Source organism: Bacillus rossius, chromosome 1 (genome assembly GCF_032445375.1).
Source record: "Bacillus rossius redtenbacheri isolate Brsri chromosome 1, Brsri_v3, whole genome shotgun sequence".
In the NCBI taxonomy this organism is placed as follows: domain Eukaryota; kingdom Metazoa; phylum Arthropoda; class Insecta; order Phasmatodea; family Bacillidae; genus Bacillus; species Bacillus rossius.
Window position 1 is genome coordinate 104,868,447 of NC_086330.1, and position 19,536 is coordinate 104,887,982.

A 19,536-nucleotide genomic window follows, 5' to 3' on the forward strand; every position below is an offset into this window, starting at 1 on the left:
GTTTTCCATCAATTGCGCCTAAGCAATGGGGGAACTGCCATTTCTTTTCAAAGCCATATGCGATGAACACCCAGGCCGTTGAGTTTTCGGAAAACAGAAAAAAAAAAAAAATAAATAAACAAATAAGCTAATAAATAGATAATCGTAACACACTATAAACACCGATCACAAATTAACATTTACATTAATGGTTTTAATTGTTAGTTTTCCTTGTTCTATAACCAATTCTAAATATTTTTTTTTCCCTTATTTGATTTCTGTTCTAGAGTGAGCACAATGAACACGTAAGTGACGAAGATCTTAGTAATATCGCATCCACTTCAGAAGATAACTCAAGTTGCCTGACTTCATCAGCCTCAGGGAAACGTAGGAGAGTCGCATCTGGGAAGAAACAGTCACGTTCAATGGATGATGGCGTTCTAGAAATTTTGTCAAAGGTTGAAAAAAGATTGGAATCCCTCACCACCTGTGATTTATTTGACAGATATGGAAAACACATTGCATATCGTCTACAGCAAATCCAACCGAGTCAAATCAAATTCGTCCAAAAACTTATTAGTGACGTTTTATTTGAAGGAGAAATGGAATCTCTTAATGAGAACTGGAAGCTAAAAGTTACAGACCAGAGAAGAGCACAACTTTGGGTATCTCTGCGGAAGCCTACCCACCTGATTATGGACAGTGCAATTTAAATTATGTAGCACCTCGGAAATATCGGTTTTTACAACCACAATCTCAGCTTGCGCAAAAAAAAAAAACTGGCATGCATAGCATAACACAGCCCGAATCAGTACTTTCTGAAATAGGACAATCAGATGCCAGGTCTTCCTTGGCCGATTACGTTCAAGCAGTTTCGGATTCAAATCCGTCATATTCATTTTTCTATACGCTTAAGTAATTTTTTGAAGTAGATGCGAAAATATTGCAATAAATGTAAAGTAAACAATAATGTTTTCATTTCAATTTTTTATTTGTCACTAAATATTGCTAATGCTATTTCGAAGAAGCTTGTAATATTTAACAAATAATTAGTAAATTTTGACGTCGTACCGACCATGGCTGTAAAGCCCGTGCTCCGCACCGCCAGTACCGTATCCCGTTTTCGGAGCGCGCCCCTTGCCCAGCCGGATTAAGTCAAGCGAGAGCCCCGGGCGTGACCTCAATTAACTGAATTAAACAATAGGACACGAAACCCCGGGGGCTCGACTACGGAAAACAATTCCCAAACGAGGCATTAGGACGAACTTAAGTGATCACATGCAGTGAGTAAGTGCGTCGTAGAGACTCCGTGCGTGCGCGGCTCGCACGGAACAGAAAACAACCCTCGTTACTAGCCACAGCGGCTACTGGACTTGATTAATTGGCCTATGATAGTGGTCTAGCCAAACTAGGGGAATTCAAACCCAAACAGTGCACATTGAGACAATTTGTAGTTAAATTTACAGTCGCCAACTTGGTGCCGCTTTTTAAATTAATAAATCAATTAAAATAATTGTTAAGCCTTAGGCAAATATTTACCAGGTGCAAAGTTTTAATCAAGCACCTGGAGCATGTTTTTTACTCACCATATAACCAATTAAATTATTATAAGTTTTTGGTGCCGACTCACAAAGAAGAGAATGTTTCTCTTCCTTGCAAGGCGGCCATGTTCGGCAGTCTCCAACCACTCCGCGCCGGGAACAGACGTGTGTCCGTGGGCAGCATTCAAGTTTGTTTCATTGATTATTTTTATTCTGTACTACATCTTCAAATTTAAATCCTTTTATTAATTCACCGCTGCCCACGTCGACTCGGCGCGTATTTTGCGGAACCGAGCCTATCCCGACCGTCTTCAGTGTGATACCGCGCTACGTATCGTATCACGGAACGTACGGTACTGGCCGACTCCAGCGAAAGTATTTTTAACTAAGGACGCCGTGCATATGCCTGCCGGCTGCACTCACGTAAGTGTTTCTCCGAACTTAGGAGCCTGCTCATCGAGCAACCCCTGCACCCGTTAACTTTCGGCGCTGGCCGTCTCCAGCGAGCATCGACCCACGTCCCGCGAGACTGCCGCGGTAACCATTAGTGTCGCGTAGTGTTGTGTTTTTTTTGTGCTAATTGTGTAACCGCTAGACGTCGCCAAGTGTTGGTGAGAGTTTTTGTAGCGGGACTAAATTAAAGGTAATTCTCACCAACTCGTGTACAATAATTTTCCGTAGTCTCCCGTCCTCCACACGGCCGAGCGGCCTTCACAGTCAAGGGAGAACCATTCAGGTTAGATTAAAGCCATGTACCTGGCGGGGCACACGGGGGCAGAGTACCCACGACCCAACATCAAGGCCTAGCAGTCCGCTAGCCTGGCGCCCCTCCGGACAACAGCAGCATCGCGACGCCCGTAGCGCCGTCAGGTACACCCCGGACCTTTCACAGAGGTCGGGTGACGGCAATTTATAATGATTAAGTCTAAATTTATTTAATGTTTTTGTTTAAAACAATTTAGTGCCTCCATCAATAAAAGGAAATAAACCTTTAAAGTCCATTTTACTATAAACCTACAGCCTTTCCCAATTTAACAATAAGTGTGCACATACATTTAAGTACATACTTCTTCAAAACCAAGTAGATTGCATAGCAGGTTTCAGGAATTATTTTGCTTAGTGTTGATTTTGATATAATAGTTGTGAACTCCAAATCCTTGAAGCTGCGTCCTGTTGCCAGATATCTGAAAGTTGCTGTGAGTCTTTCGTGGGGTGAAATGGCTTTTCACATACAAGTGTCTTCTTTCTTAATGTACGGTGTTATCAACTCAAGCAAATGACAGTAGGATTAGGTGTCCATTCGCAAATAATTGCGACAGTCATCAGGTTCGCAACTCAATTCTTTCAGTAACATAACATGGGAATATTGATTTATTTTCATAAGCCACTCCCTTGACCATCTTGTCTTTTTCTTTTGTTACCTTTCCTCTCAGTTGTTGCACCCTTATGAGGGAAAATATCACAGAAAGCAACTGTGCTTCCTCCATGTTCAAAATAATATAACAATATCAATCAATCACTGATATAAACACTCACTGAGAACTCACTAGGTAGATCTCTGGATTGGAACTGAGGTATAAGACGGAAGGCAAAACATCACTGTGTAAACAGTGGACAAAACGTACGTTTTGTCTTCCGTTTTGCATGTTTGACTAAACATCCGTTAAGATATAGTGTGTAAACCAGCCTTTAGATACGAAAACTGAGCGACAATGTCATTAGAATAGTTTATTTAGATAGTTGACCTTTGCCACCTTACTGCAGGATAGATTCTATATTTTGACGTGCCGGGGCGCAAACTAGTGCATATTTTATCCCCACGCTAGTGAACAAAGCATGAAACACTCTCTCGGGTCTCGGGGGTCACGATGTCAACTTGTGGCATGAAAACAAAAGGCGACAGTCCAAACAAAATACACCTGGGTGTTTTAACCACCAAGTATGGTATGCTACTGACAGGGGCGAATATTCCATGGATCCAAGGGAACCATTGGTTCCCTACTGCTGACAAATAAATAAAATAAATATATTACTACTTGTATACTGTCGTAAGTAATTCAACTCGTATTTTTTGAACAGCTCGCCCTAACACTTTGTGTAGGCGCGTTCGCGCGTTGAACCTCTTCAGCTATAGCTTTATCTCTCTGCCTTTCCCGCTCCCACATCCTCCCCCCCCCCCCCTCGTAGCATCCTTTGCCTTCTGCGCCTTCATTGGTGGCCGACTCCTTATCGGATCTCTCCCCCTTAGTCTTCGGGTGTTTCCGTGAGCTCTCGGCTTCGGCTTCCGACCTGGAGAACCAAGCCAGAGGGCTGGTTCCATCGCGTGCCGCGTGGCGTATTCTCTAGAGAAATTGTGTGCTTCGTGTTGCGTAAAATAACTCGCCTGACAGACTGAAAGCAGATTTACTACATTAAGAATAGGTACGTACTTTATAATACTTAATTATGTCCCAAGTTTTTGGTGAAGAGTTTCGTCAAATTCAAAAGTGGCCACATAGCTACAGCATTGTTGAACTCGTTCATTGCGGTAGGCTTGGCCAATGGAACCAACAGTCTATTCTGCGGGCCCTGGCCATGGAGGGGATTTTAAGGGGAGTGCGAAGGGACGAAGCTGTCGCAGTAGGGGAGGGAGCGGCAGGAAACAGACGCGCTTGTGACTGCGTGGTAGAAAATTTTAGAGGTGTAAAAGTAACGAAAAAAAGTGTATCCGTATGTATTTGTTACTATAGCAATTAGTACGTGTTACTATCGTATCGTTACGTTACTCATTACTTCTGATACCGCATAACATGCTATATTATGTTGCAGCAACGAATCGAGTCGTATTGCGTACGCGTACAGTATGACGTCGCGTAAATAATAATAAATAGAATATAAACAATTAATATCTGATAATTAACAGTTTTTGTTAACCAAGAAACAATTAAATCTCATTAGAGCGGCTTTATTATATTATCTCTTAAGATAAGAACAAAAAAAAACCGAAAATACGCAATACTAAAAAGCTAAAACATACATATTTCTCATTTGTAAAAAATACTTTCTTACGTTGTTTCTGTTCCAATCTCAAACTTTGTCTACTCACACAATACCTTTAATAAACAGTAAAAAAACTTGAACGACGAATTTCCAAACTATACTTTACTTAATAAACAAACGTCGTTCTTTGTAACGTAAATTCATCGAATATGCGCGCGCATGCGTAAAACATACGAAAAATGCGAGTAACGAAATGCATCCGTGTGTAACGTTTCGTTACTCGTTACTGGATGGCGAACCCGTTACTCAGTACCGATTACATACGGTTTGCTACAGCTCTAGAAAATTTACTTGTTTCATCTTTTGGTGCTATAAAAGTTTCGAACAAAAACGAGTTTTATTTTTGCAAGGTAGACCCACGCCAGACATATCGTGTATGGTAACAAATGCTAAATCAAGCGGTGTGCAGTGCAAAAGACACTTCAAATCTAATAAGCAAAATAGCCTAACAAAATGACCATACATGCTCATGCTTGAAAGTGAGAGTTAAGATTATTAAATTCTGTGTGACTTTATAATGTATTGCATTGACTACCAATATCATAATTTCGTGAATTTTGATATAGGTATGCTGGTGATGTGTTTCCGAGCGTATCTTTCACTGTTTCACTGATTAAAATATCTTGCTTCGTGTAACGACGATTGCTCAAGTTTTAGTCATACCAGCTTTTTAATTTTATTATAATATAGGAAATGTTGACTTAACATTTTGAAGAGAAACTCTTAGGCCTAGCTTTCATCGACACTTAAAATTGTTTTGCTGCGGAAGCCGCCTTATTAGTCGAGGCAACAAAAAAAAAATAGATGAAAAACATACTAATAGACCCGTTGGTCGGTGATGAACGGGAGGTGGGAGGGCTGTTTAAAGATACAATTCATCGCTTTTGCTTAAGTATTTTCCAAACTATGAGTTGTAGCAAAAAAAAAAAAAAAAAAACATTTTGATACAAAATTAAAGAGCATAAAATTTCCTACAAAATAGATACGTTAAACCGCTTAAATAGCACCAATTTTCACCTTAAAATCAAATTTTATCGGGGGAGGATCCCCGGACCCCCACCATAATAGGGGGTGACAGTGAACATACTTGGTTCCCCCACTTTGAAATTCACCCTTCGCCACTGGCTACTGATGAAATTGTAAAGCTTGTTATGGTAGGTTACCTCTACCTAACTAGGAGAAATAAAACTGCAAATAAATGTTAAAAACACTACTAATGCTCGCTATAACACTCGGATAACTTTAGTATGAAACATTACAATAGACAAAAATAATATCTGCAAAATAACCATAACAAACAATGTGTAAACATTCTGGATTTTTCAAAGTAACTGCCAAATCAGGTATATGGATTTTGTAGAGGATGTTAAATTTTGCATTACAGGTGACTTGCACGTTTTCTTGTCTATTTGTCGACCTGATAAAGCAATGCCTCAATTTTCGCACTCTGCTTTTTTTAATATGCCTCCTTTTGCTCGACGCCTCATGAGTGGGCAAATTACGTGAATAGTGGTAATGTGATTTATTTGAGAAATTTTTGGTTTTTGGTCATTTTTAGTAATAAGTGCTAGGAGGGCGTCGGGGATGTGGTTCACCCTTTGTTTTTGTAAGAGTTTAAAATGCTTTTGATTCGCCTTTTTTTAAATACTTTAATTGATTACTAACTTATAATCCTACTTTGTAAAATTATAACTAACAAATATTTTCCCAAATGAGTCAAAGAACCAATAATTGTTTAAGAGTATTTAAGTTCTTGTGATAATCTTAAATATAATATAGGTTAATTTTTCTTGGTAAAGTTACTTTTGATATTATACTTTATTCTTAATATACTGTTGCCGTCGTCCGGGTTCTCGTTTTCAGAGGCCGGGCGTGTATCCTAGCGGGAAACTGGCTCTTATTGAAATTGTATTCCGGGAGGGCACCAGGTAAGCTCAACGTCTAACCAAATTTGGGTTTCGTGGGTGCGTTACCCCTGCGTGGCCCGCTAGGACTGTCGGCGAAGTTCGTGGTTGGAGGGGCCCCTAGCTGGTCTCACATCACAGGTCCTGTGCAGCATAATACACTGATTCCTAGCTGGGGTAGGGAAGCTCAATACAATAACAAACACAAACTCGAGATTTATACTGTCGCTGACACGTCGCGCACAGAGGGTGCGGAGTAGTCGTTTAATCAGGTGAACAATTATAGTCGTGTGGTGATATTGGTTTTAACCTCTTAGCAACCTCTTAGCAACCTCTTTGCATGAACATTGTTTAACCTTCAATATTACCTCTTATTCAAATCTATGTATTAATTCATGTAAATATCTAAGTCATGTTTTGTGCTTAATAAAGCCTTAGTTTCTGAAGATAAGGTTTATTATGTCAATTTATTAAGCACATTCTATCAAGAAACATTTAATACAAACAATGGACAAGTATTTCAAGCCCGAGAGATTTGAAGCAGATCACACAACTGGGAAAAGCTCCTCACAATGGAATCACTGGAAGAAAACATTCGAAGTCTTCACAGCATCAATCAAGGCTTCTGAAGCTGATAAGCTGTTATTACTCTACAATCACGTGAGTCACAGTATATACGAACTTATTAGCGAATGTACTTCTTATGCGTCTGCAATCGAAAAGCTAGATTCACTCTTTATTAAACCTAAGAATGAAATATTTTCAAGGCATAAACTAATGAGCCGACACCAGCAACCTGATGAAAGTGTAAATCAATTCTTACAATCTTTGCATCTCCTTAGCTCTGACTGCGAGTTCAAAGATGTTAAAGCAGCGGCTTATAGGGACGAATACATTAGATATGCATTTATAAAAGGTCTCTCATCGAACAGTATCCGACAACGTTTGTTAGAAAACGCAACTCTTAGCCTGGATGAAGCATTTGCAAAAGCACGATCATTAGAATCAGCTCATATAATTTCTGAATCCTATATTCCTAGCTAGACACCTTTAGCCTCAACTGAGCCGGTTCAGCAACCAAATTCTCCTGTAACCGCAGCCAGCAGTAGTCAGAAATGTTTCTTCTGTGGGTTCCCTCGTCATCCTCGTTCTTCCTGTCCAGCGCGAGAAGCTACGTGCAAACTCTGTGGTAAGAAAGGCCATTATGCAAAAGTCTGTAGGTCGACTAAGCCCAAAGATCGTACTGCCGCCTTACCTAACTCTCCTCAAGACACAGATGACTTCTCAACTGTTGCTTGCCTTCCTGCTAAGTCTCTGGTTTTCCCTACTAACCAATCTAATCGTAATCGTAAGACCAAACCAACATCTTCCAAAACATCAGCTGCTTCTCCAACTAGCCTTTCCAAAACCATTGTCAAACTGAAAGTAAATGATTTTCCAGCTGAAGGGCTAATAGACACGGGGAGTTCGGAGAGTTACATAAATGATGGTTTTGTCTCCAAACATAAATTAAAACAATATCCTACGTCATCTGAAGTAGCTATGGCATCGTCCTCTTTGGCCATGCCTATAAAAGCTTATTGTTCCGTAGATTTACAAATCTCGGACAATATATACAGAAAAACAAAGCTTAACGTTCTAAACAACTGTTGCGCAGATGTTATACTAGGGCACGATATCTTTAAGCAGCATTCCACTCTGTCGATAGTTTTTGGTGGTAATAAACCTGAACTGCAAATCAGTAGCTTAGCATGTGCCAAAGTCGGTCCGGCCACCCTCTTCGAACACTTAACACCAAATTGTAGACCTATCGCGATCAAGTCCAGACGACACTCAAACGAAGACGAAAAATACATTCAATCCCACATAGAAAAACTTCTCTCTGACGGTGTCATTGAAGAAAGCAACTCACCCTGGAGGGCGCAGGTACTAGTCGTGAGTGGAACACATCGAAAACGTATGGTCGTCGACTATTCTCAGACTATAAACCGATACACGATGTTAGACGCTTACCCAATCCCTTCCATAGAGAAAATAGTTTCCGATGTAGCTAAATATAATATCCACAGCACAATAGATCTCAAGAGTGCATATTATCAAATACCAATAAGGGTTGAAGACAGGCCGTACACCGCCTTCGAGGCAGCAGGAAAACTCTGGCAATTCAAACGTATACCAATGGGCATCACCAATGGAGTGTCTGCGTTCCAGAGGAAGATGGACGAGATCAAGACCAAAGAAAGACTACAAGGATTTGACATCTACTTGGACGATGTGACGGTGAGTGGAAAAGACCAATCTGAACACGACTCCAATCTACGAAAATTTTTAGACGTCTGCAAGAAATATAATTTAACCATTAATCAAGAAAAATCCCATTTCAATTTGAAGTCTCTTAACCTCCTCGGTTATCTCATAGAAAACAATATATTCAAACCAGATCCCGACAGACTTAGGCCACTGATTGATTTCCCTATCCCTAGAAACAAAGCATCCTTGCAACGAGCACTAGGGATGTTCGCTTATTATTCTAAATGGATTCCAAAATTTTCAGATAAAATACGTAGATTAGTGAACTGTAAAGTATTTCCTATGGCCCCTGAACTAATCCAAGACTTCAACAATTTACGGAACTGCATAGTTAAATCCTTCGTCGTTAACGTAGAGGAAGACATCCCATTCTGCGTCGAAACAGATGCCTCTGACGTCGCCATCGCCGCCACTCTGACTCAAAACAAGAGACCAGTAGCCTTCTTCTCGAGAACCCTCACTAAGAGCGAACAACACCATTCAGCTGTCGAGAAGGAAGCTTATGCGATCATTGAAGCCCTTCGGAAGTGCAGGCATTACTTGATAGGAAGAAAGTTTCAACTTATAACCGACCAGAAGTCTATTTCTTACATGTTTAACATTCGGCATCCTGGTAAAATCAAGAACGAAAAATTTACAAGATGGCGGTTAGAACTTGCTCCTTACAACTATGACATCATCTACAGACCGGGGAAGGAGAACTTGGCGGCTGACGCTCTCTCTAGGACTTGCGGCTCGCTCCATACCTTCGACAGACTTGTCCACTACCACAAGGCTTTGTGTCACCCAGGGATCACCCGGATGGCTCACTGGGTGAAGAATCAGAACCTTCCCTACTCCATCGACGAGATACGCCGAGTTACGTCTTCCTGCAGAACATGCTCCGAAATCAAACCTCGCTTTCACAACAAGCGGAGCACCCTCATCAAGGCCACCGCACCCTTCGAACGGCTCAGCGTTGATTTTAAGGGACCATTACCACCCAACACTCCTCGGAAATATCTGTTAATGGTAGTCGATGAGTACTCCAGGTTCCCTTTTGCCATCCCTTGCAACGACCTATCCTCCACAACCGTCATTCAAGCACTAAATCAGATCTTTACACTCTTCGGATATCCTTCATACATTCACACAGACAGAGGCACATCCTTTATATCCAGAGAACTTAAATCATTCCTACATTCCAATGGAGTTGCTACTAGTCGTACTGCACCATACAATCCGTGTGGAAATGGCCAAGTAGAACGTTACAATGGGATAATATGGCGAACTGTATCGCTGGCGCTGAAAACGAAGGGACTCGTGATAACGCAGTGGGAGAAGGTGTTACCTGAAGCGTTGTACTCCATCCGCACACTGCTCTGTACTGCTACTAACGCTACACCCCACGAACGTATGTTCTACCATAAGAGAAGGGCCAGTTCTGGAGTTACTCTTCCTTCGTGGCTTACTACACCAGGGAAAATTCTAATGAAGAATCATGTCCGTCAGAGTAAATATGACCCCCTGGTGCAAGAAGTAACTCTGCTTGAGGCGAACCCTGACTATGCTCTGGTTCAACTTGACGTCGTCCGGCCGACGACCACCCCAGAGCCCGACCTGCACCCGCCAGTATACGCTCCCGCTAACGGAACACACCCCTAGCCATGGCCCACCCGAGTCAGGCGAGCCGAACAGCGATTAAAGGCAAACCCGCGAAAACCTGAGTAGACAAGAGAAGAACCGTACCCATTCCTCCTGGAACATTAAATTAGGATTTTAGCGACAATAAAGTCTCTTCCAGACACACCCATTTAGAATCTAGCGTAATGAGGTCAAACCTGGCGCAAGAGAGGCCGAGCCTCCCTCGGACGCCATGCCAGTTCGGGAGTTCAGCACAGCTCACGGACCGGGGCGGACCTACGTCCCACGGAGGGGCAACAGCCTTTGTCTTCATCGAAAGTAACGTCCGGTAAATATAGTCACTAATTAACAGAACCCCTTTTTTTACTTAACCTCTCCGTGAGTACCCGGTCCCCCTTTTCGGTCCAGGACCTAATCCGACCGCATCAGTTTAAAGACACCCCGCACCACACTTAGTCAGCGGGGTTGATCTTCAGTATACGGCACGGGCCGCCTCCCGCAACTCACAGAACTTTACTTAAGGCCACGCGCACGGCGCTGACCACAAACCCGCAAGGGAGCTTGGACAAACTTAATTGCGGTGCGTGTTTCACCACAGTGGGCACAACACCCGCGCAGAGACATTCGTATACAGGGTTGGCCGTCTCCAACCGCCCACCCCTTAATTCAGTGTATTTTTGTGTCCCATATTTTGTATTACTAACTTACGTTACCCGAGTAACGAGTGCCACGTAATTTGTGCGCGCCCCCTTAATTCAGTGTATTTCTATGTCCCGTATTTTGTATTACTAACTTACGTTACCCGAGTAACGAGTGCCACGTAACTTGTGCGCACCCCCTTAATTCAGTGTACTTTTGTGTCCCGCCTTTGTGTTACGAAATTACGTTACCCGCGTAACCAGTGAGACGTATGAGACGTAACAGCGTCCGAGGCCCACGTAACGCGGAACACAAACAATACGGCGCCACGGAATAAGGAGTAAACCCCCCCCCCCCCGGGGACCTCTGTAGAGTGTTGTATTGTGTACGACTCGCTCCTATGAATAAAAGGTACAACACCGCACCCTCAACTCCACGTCTCTTATTTAAACATCATCTCACGCAACACCGCCGCCGGCCCTAGTGGGCCACGCAGGGGCACATACATCCACGACCCCAAATTCACGACTAGAACCGAGCTAGTCTGGCGCCCACCCGGACAATATGTATCAAGAGCCGCCTTTTCCCACTAGAAGCTACACCGGGACTCGAGCCCGAGACCCCGGACGACGGCAAACTTCCAGATGGTAAGGAGACAACAGTCAACCTCAGGCATCTTGCTCCTGCAGGGGATATTGTCAACAATGAACCTAACTTAGAAGACGTGAATTTTCCAAACCTCGCTGATGATCCTAATCAACACACTGAAGCATCTGAAGACACCCAGCTGAACCTCACTCCAGAAGATTCACCTGAGAAGAACATGAATGATCAAGACCTACCTCAAGTGAACCCAATTCCGACTCCACCCAGATCTCTTCCCAAACCTCAACCTCCACTCCGGAGATCTTCCCGCACCACTAGACCTTCTGAATATCTCAAGGACTATGTCCTTAAATGAAGAGGGGGCGAATGTGGTGATATTGGTTTTAACCTCTTAGCAACCTCTTAGCAACCTCTTTACATGAACATTGTTTAACCTTCAATATTACCTCTTATTCAAATCTATGTATTAATTCATGTAAATATCTAAGTCATGTTTTGTGCTTAATAAAGCCTTAGTTTCTGAAGATAAGGTTTATTATGTCAAGTCGCAAATTACACTGATATTACACTTGCACGGTGTACAAGGAATTACCCTACAAATTTACACTTGATTCAATATGAGTGCTCTAACGCACTGTCACTAGTTAAGCCCTCACGCCAGCCGAGGTTAAGGGGGAATTTGATTGGAGGCGGCCAATCCCGAAAATTGCTAATTTGGCGGCACTCGTATTCACCTGTGTGAACCGCGGCCCGCAGTTAAATTAGATACTAATTTGACACGTAGTTGTCGTTGGCACCTGTGCACTCGACGTTGAATAACAGTTCATTGGTAGTGGGAGTCGGCCCGTGCCGTAAGGTGAACTACCCCGCGTAATTTCTCGTGCGGGGATTTTAAAGTTAAGCAGCTGGGTTAGGCCCTACACCGTAAAAGGACCGGGGACGCACGGGGAGTCAACGTAAACGAAGAAAATAGGTTTGGGTTGTATGACTATAATTATAAGAAGTACTGTGGACAAAGGATGATGGCTCTCCGTGGAACGCACGTCCGCCCCGGTGCGCAAGTCACTCGGTACTGTCGTTTGGCCTTGGCACGAGGGAAGGTCTCAGTTTTTCTCGCGCCAAAGTTGCTAAAGTTCCGTTATTCGGAAATTATTTTAATAATAAGAAGCTAAATCAGCTCTAAATTCATATTTAATTATTCCTAATTAATCTGATTGGCAGATGCTCTTTAATAATTATGGTTAGTTAATTTACGTAAATTAAGTTTAAATGTTAAGAGTCACACCAGAGACTGTTCGTCGCTTGCTGACTGCTCCAATGGCTAGTTATACATAAAAAAACAGGGAGGTAATACTTACATTAACACAACACTATAATTAATTAAGGCTGAAGGTCGCAAAGGAGGCACTCACAAACTTATTATGGTAAGTTCACACGTGAGAGACTCGGGCACTCCTGCGTCGCACTTTCCTTGGGCGGGGTTTTTAATTAATAGTGGAGTTACTATTAAATTATATTTGATTGTTAATGAACTGGAGTCGAGGTGTTTCATTAATTATACATGGCTCTTGGTTCTACCTTGGCATCGGAGGCTCGCCTGACTCGGGTGGGCCATGGCTAAGGGTGCGATTTGTTAGCGGTGTCGGATACTGGCAGGCGCAGGTCGGGCTTTGGGTGGCCTTCGGCTGAACGACGTCACCGTAAGTAAATCATAATGACTACATTAGTTACAAAGCCTGACGAATATGTTTTAATCAAACAAATGACTGAGCTATGTATTTAAAAATTGTATAGCAATTAGAAAAAAATATATAATTAATTAGTACATTTTCTTCCAACTAAATTTGTGTTAAACAACAAAAGAATAAATTAAAAAAGTTGCAGGTTCGTCAGCGACGATATTTGAACCACATCCGTGTCTGAAACAGCACTCACTAACCATTATGCTACTGAGGCTCTGAGAATGTCATGATGGAGATTACGTATTATCTTGAATTTAATGCAACTTTTTTTCTTATTATTTTAAAAGGGTTCTGTGCATCACGAATGTATATTTAATTTTTCTGACAGTGATATATACATTATTAACTGTCATTAAATTTATTGTCTTCCACAACCATTGTACTTGAGCTTCAATAGATATATAAATAAACAGGTATTTTATGCACTTGAAAAAAAATACCGATCACAAACAAACACCAAACGCATTAAAAACACATATCAAATTGCTTCAGTATTTTTTACAGGATTTATATAAACTCAAAAATATGAGGTTTATGAAAAAAGATCTTTAAAATCTAATCGCAAGGTATATATATCGATGGACTCTTAGGCGGCGAGCAGATAGAACCGAAGTTTGAGAATGACTTTTACTGCAAACCACCCTGGTACTTCTCTCAATCTATTTTTCTATAATAATAAAAACCTCGGTAACTTATATCCTCTCTCAATGGGCGCAAGCTCCATACTAATCCGGATAATGAAATAATTCAAATAGCTGGCCTCCTATATGGCTAAAAGTCAATTTCAAAAATCATAAAGGGGCCAAACGATTTCTCCATTCTTATAACTCTCACATATATAACCTCAATATGTATATCCCATAGAGCCTACTCCAGCAGGAAGCTCTAATCTATTAGATTTCACAGGATGTGGATGTCAAGGAACTTTTCCCAGGAATTGTTGTCCTCGAAATGGAACGTCTAACCAGATATGACCCAGCGATATCATGGAAACCAATAAAGTTATTTAAAAGTTGACGCCGTCCTCGCTACCTCTGACTATTTAGACGTGATTTTGACGTCGTCCGAACGACGACCATCCCTAAGCCCGACCTGCACCCGCCAGTATACTCTCCCGCTAACGGAACGCACCCCTGGCCGTGGCCCACCCGAGTCGAGCGAGCCACCGAGCCGAACGGCCAAACCAGACATTATTATTATAAAGCACACTAAATCCGAGTGGACTAGAGACGAACCACACCCATTCCCCCTCAAACAATTAATTACGAATTTTGCGACCTTAATGTCTCTTCCAGACGCAGTCATTTAGTTTTTAACGTAATGAGGTCAAGCTTGGCGCGGCAGGGGCCGACGCGCCAGCGGACGCCATGCCAGTTCCGCAGTTCTACTCGACTCGCGGACCGGGACGGACCTACGTCCCACGGAGAGACCACAACCATTGTCTTCATCGCAAGTAACGTCCGGTAAATATAGTCATTTAGCATAAACCAAACCTTTTTCTATTCACCTCTCCGTGCGTGCCCGGTCCGTTTTTTACGGTTCAGGACCTAATCCGACCGCGTAAACGTAAAGACGTCCCGCACCACACCTGGTGCGCAGGGTCGCTCTTCAGCATACGGCACGGGCCGTCTCCCGCAAACCACAGAACTTTTCTTAAGGCCACGCGCCTTCGCGCTGACCACAAACCCGCAAGGAAAACTTCGCCAAGTTTAGTGGCGGTGCGTGTACCACCCCAGTGGGCACGGCACCAGCGTAGAAACAATCGCTTACGGGACTGGCCGACTCCAGTCACCCACAAACTCTGTGTGCCACGTCATTTGTGCGCGCCTAATTTTCATTAAGTGTACTTGTTAACGTAACTTTGCGCCACGTCATTTGTGCGCGCCTAATTTTCATTAAGTGTACTTGTTAACGTAACTTTGCGCCACGTCATTTGTGCGCGCCTAATTTTCCTTAAGTGTACTTTGTTAACGTAACTTTGCGCCACGTCATTTGTGCGCGCCTAATCTTCATTAAGTGTACTTTGTTAATGTAACTTTGCGCCACGTCATCTGTGCGCGCCTCTCTTGCATCAAGTGTACTTGGCCTGCATACTGTTACCCGAGAAACCAGTGCAACGAAACATTGAACATGTACCGGCCTGCACCCCGCAACGGACAAGTAGCCCTCAGGGGCATGTCTGTACTCAGTAATTGTATGGTGTGACGTCAATCCCTTGAATAAAGGCACGTCGCTACTACGGCAATCCCACGCATTCTTCTTTAACGTAAATTCCCAGGCAAGACCGCCGACGGTTCTAGCGGACCACGCTGGGGCAACGAACCACGAACCCTCATTGGTTAGACACCGAGCTAGCCTGGCGCCCTCCCGGAACATAAAACGTTAATCAGACCAGCCACCCCGCTAGAACTCGCGCCCGGACTCGAACACGAGACCGCGGACGACGGCAATTTTTGCTCGGGTTCGTAATCTCAGGGAAGGTTCGGCCTTGTGGCTAGAGGTAGGGGTTAACGCAGTAGGGCCCCCCGAGCTGTTATGGCCACTCGGGACGCCTGAAGAATAACACAAAGTTTCTGGAAGATAGTTGGTGAATTTTATACAGCACAGCCCAATACATGGTGCTGCCCGTTCTGGCCGTAACGGTTTGCCCGACGCGACTAGTCACACGCGCAGCTCACTTTCTCAGTGGCGGCTCACGATTTTAATGCGCATGAGGGGCGGACTTGTACACGTGATGCGATAGTTACAAAAATACACTCTGACATGGCGCACGATATATTGACGAACAATACACTTCACTATTACCTACCACTTAATAAACTGGGCTAGTGGCACGTAGGCCCGTGTCTCCGGCGACTCTACGTGATACCTAGATGTGTCCCAGGGACTGAATCGTTATATGTTTGGCGGCACAATGCCGTACAACGGTGATACATAAACCCTAATGTGACAGATAACACTTTGACGAGCAACTATTTCACTAATACATAACACTTAATAAACTGGGCTAGTGGCACGTAGGCCCGTGTCTCCGGCGACTCTACGTGATTTCTAGATGTGTCCCAGGGACTGAATCGTTTTTATGTTCGACGGCACACGTCGCCTGCTGGCTGCCCTGTGCGGGCCAAAACTAAGTAGCCTGTAGGCTAAGTTGGGGCGTGAAGAGCCGACGTAAATTCACTTAAACTTCCCACAGTACTTACGTATGACGTAGAACACTCATCTTGGAGCACTGATTTAATTAAATTAAATACCTCATGGTAAATTGAGGCCGACCGCGGAACTGTACGTAAAAGTTTGAAAAGATATTACACTCTTGAAAACTACATGTCGGTGAAAGCAAAGGTTGATGGTTCCGCGTTGCGCGCAGGCTGCCACCCTGTTTGAGCTCTCGAAGGACACTGCCGGTGTTGCCGCGCGCGACCCTCCTCCCCCGCCGGCCCTCCCGCGGAAACGTGTGAATTTCGCGGGAAACTGAACCGGCCAGGTTCGGGACAAATCGCACAGTTAGACATAATATTGATAGGACTGGATTATTAATTAATGAAACATAATGTTTAATAAAAACCTGTGGAAAAATATAATTAAAATAATTTAATGTAGTGCGGCGGAGGGATATGCCACACCCGGCCGGATACTTCCACCGGCGCAGCACTCGTTTCATGGTGTTGTTCGCCTCGTCGCACGCACTACACATTGCTGCGCGCACGGGCGCGTTCGGTGCACACGCTTTTGCGAGACGTTGATGAGGCATAGCGGTCTATGCGACATAGAGGAGCATTGGCGGTCGGCGTCAAATTGACCTTTCAGGGCCAGTAGCTGCCGGAATCTATCATGATATACAAGTAAAGTTATGTGGTCTCTCGCAGAGAATTATTGGTTGTTCAGTATTAAAAAAAAGGCCTCCAATTCGGGCATAATGTTAAAAATGGAAGTCCCGCGATCCCAAATGTCCTATATGTGGCAAGTCACATCACGCGAACTTTGGCCGGGTTCTCGACAACCCTAGGTGTGTTAACAGCAATGGTTTTCACATGTCCATTGATCAACAATGTCGCACAGAATTGAAATTCAAATGGGCGATCAAAAAACCTAGCCTATCTCGTCGCGATGGCCTTAGTCAAAAAAGCTACTGGCTTCCGTCCCATCCGAAGGTACAATCACCCACCCCACACCTTTTCCCCCTCAAACTTCTAACTTTCCTAACCTATGTTCGATGGAAACCCCAGGTATCGTGAATTCTTATGCATCCTGACTACTATTATGCCAGGGTAACTCAGTCTCTTCATTCCACGCCGAAAATCAGGATGGATGGTTACTTGGTTTGCTTTAAAACCATGCTGCCCACCGTAGATTCGGTTAACAGACCTGCTTTCAACATACATCATTATTATTCCCAGTTTCGCCCACATACCACAGTTCTATCTCTTGGCCCTTTTCCTCCACCGCTGGTGGACAGGGGCGAGACCACACACACACATGAGTCAGAGAACCTCGCCTCCACCTAACGAACAATCACCGCATCACTCTAGTTCCAAGAGGGTCTCCCCATCGCAAGCATATGGTTGTAGGTATCCTACCACTCACTCCGAATTAACTGCCAAACACTATCAAGATAAACACTCCACCCTTCTGTACACATTGGAAATGATGTTCAACACAGTTAGGTAAAAGCCATCCATTGCAGTAATAACTTAAAGGTTTCAACCTCTTTGATTTTATCTGTACTGCAGTATGTACTAGAATGTCCATTCCAAATACTGCAATGGAATGTCCGTTCTTTAAACTCTTATCGGGTTCCCCTACTTCACTACTTAAACTACTATAAGGTGGACGTTTTTCGTCTCTCAGAATCAGGGCTTCATTTAAACACTCAGATAAGAATACAAGAATATTCTACTTTACATTCGCCTCCATCTCACAGAGACACAGCGATATTTGTGCACGACTCCCTTACCTTTTCTGAAGTACCTTATACAATACCTACTTCCATGACAACAATTGAAGTGGTTGCTCTTAAGCTTCTGTTAAACGAGGTTCCAGTAACAATAGCGTCCCTTTCCGTTCACCCACCTTTGAACTTTTCTACATCTGATTGGGATAGTTTCCTTTGTCTTTTTCAAGTTACTAGGTTAATCGACAGAGACTTTAACTGCCACCATACCTTGTTGGGATAATGCCAACTGGGATGCTGCTAGAAAAATAACCTTTTTGAATTTGTACAACTCTCTAACCTAGTGATACTTAATACCAAACAATGTACGTGGCAGGGCCCCCTCAATACTACCCCTTCGGCTATAGACATAACTTCGGTTTCTCTCAATCTCTATAATGAATTTACAAGGACTGTCCTTGACGAAAACTAGGGAAGTGACCATTATCCAATGTAATATCTCAGATGATAACAGTAGTAATGTAGATTCTAGGAGTTAATACTATTATAAGATTAATGTACTAAAAGCTTATTGGGTTGCTTTCCATATGTATTTAGAGAAGGCGTTTCACATTTCCCCTTCCATCTCACCCTTCACACTCTGCTCTTGCTATACCTTTTTCTATACTTAGGTCTACGCAGCCATTTAGTACCCCATTCCGATAGTTAAATTCTGTAAGCAACGATGCCGTGCCCTGTGGTGTGATAACTCCTATAAGGCAGTGAATATCAATTGCTTGCAGGCACTCAATACATATAAAAGACAATCCACTATGGAAAAATATATAAGATTAAAACTAGCACAAGTGGCGGGGAAACATACATGGAAACAACTCAAAAACAAACATTTGTTCCATTTTTGTTACGGTTTTTCCCAATTGACACTATCCTCAATACTTTGGAAAAGATTAGGCCAATTTGCCTATAGTAAAGCCATTTTAAATAACCAATGTATATCTGTCCTTTTATGGCCCCAATATATGTCCTATGTTAGTCTGGATTATATTCCAGAAAAGTATGACACTCTTCCTCCACATCATCTAACTACCATTCATTAACCTCAAAAGTCTTTCTCACACTGTATTACGAGGGATGAATCCCAGTAGTGCCTTACATATTGTGGTCATACATCAACGGGCCCAGACGTAATACCCTATTGGGCGGTTAAAAATGTTGTATCATTTAGTACACAATATTTAACAGATCTTGACAATGTCATA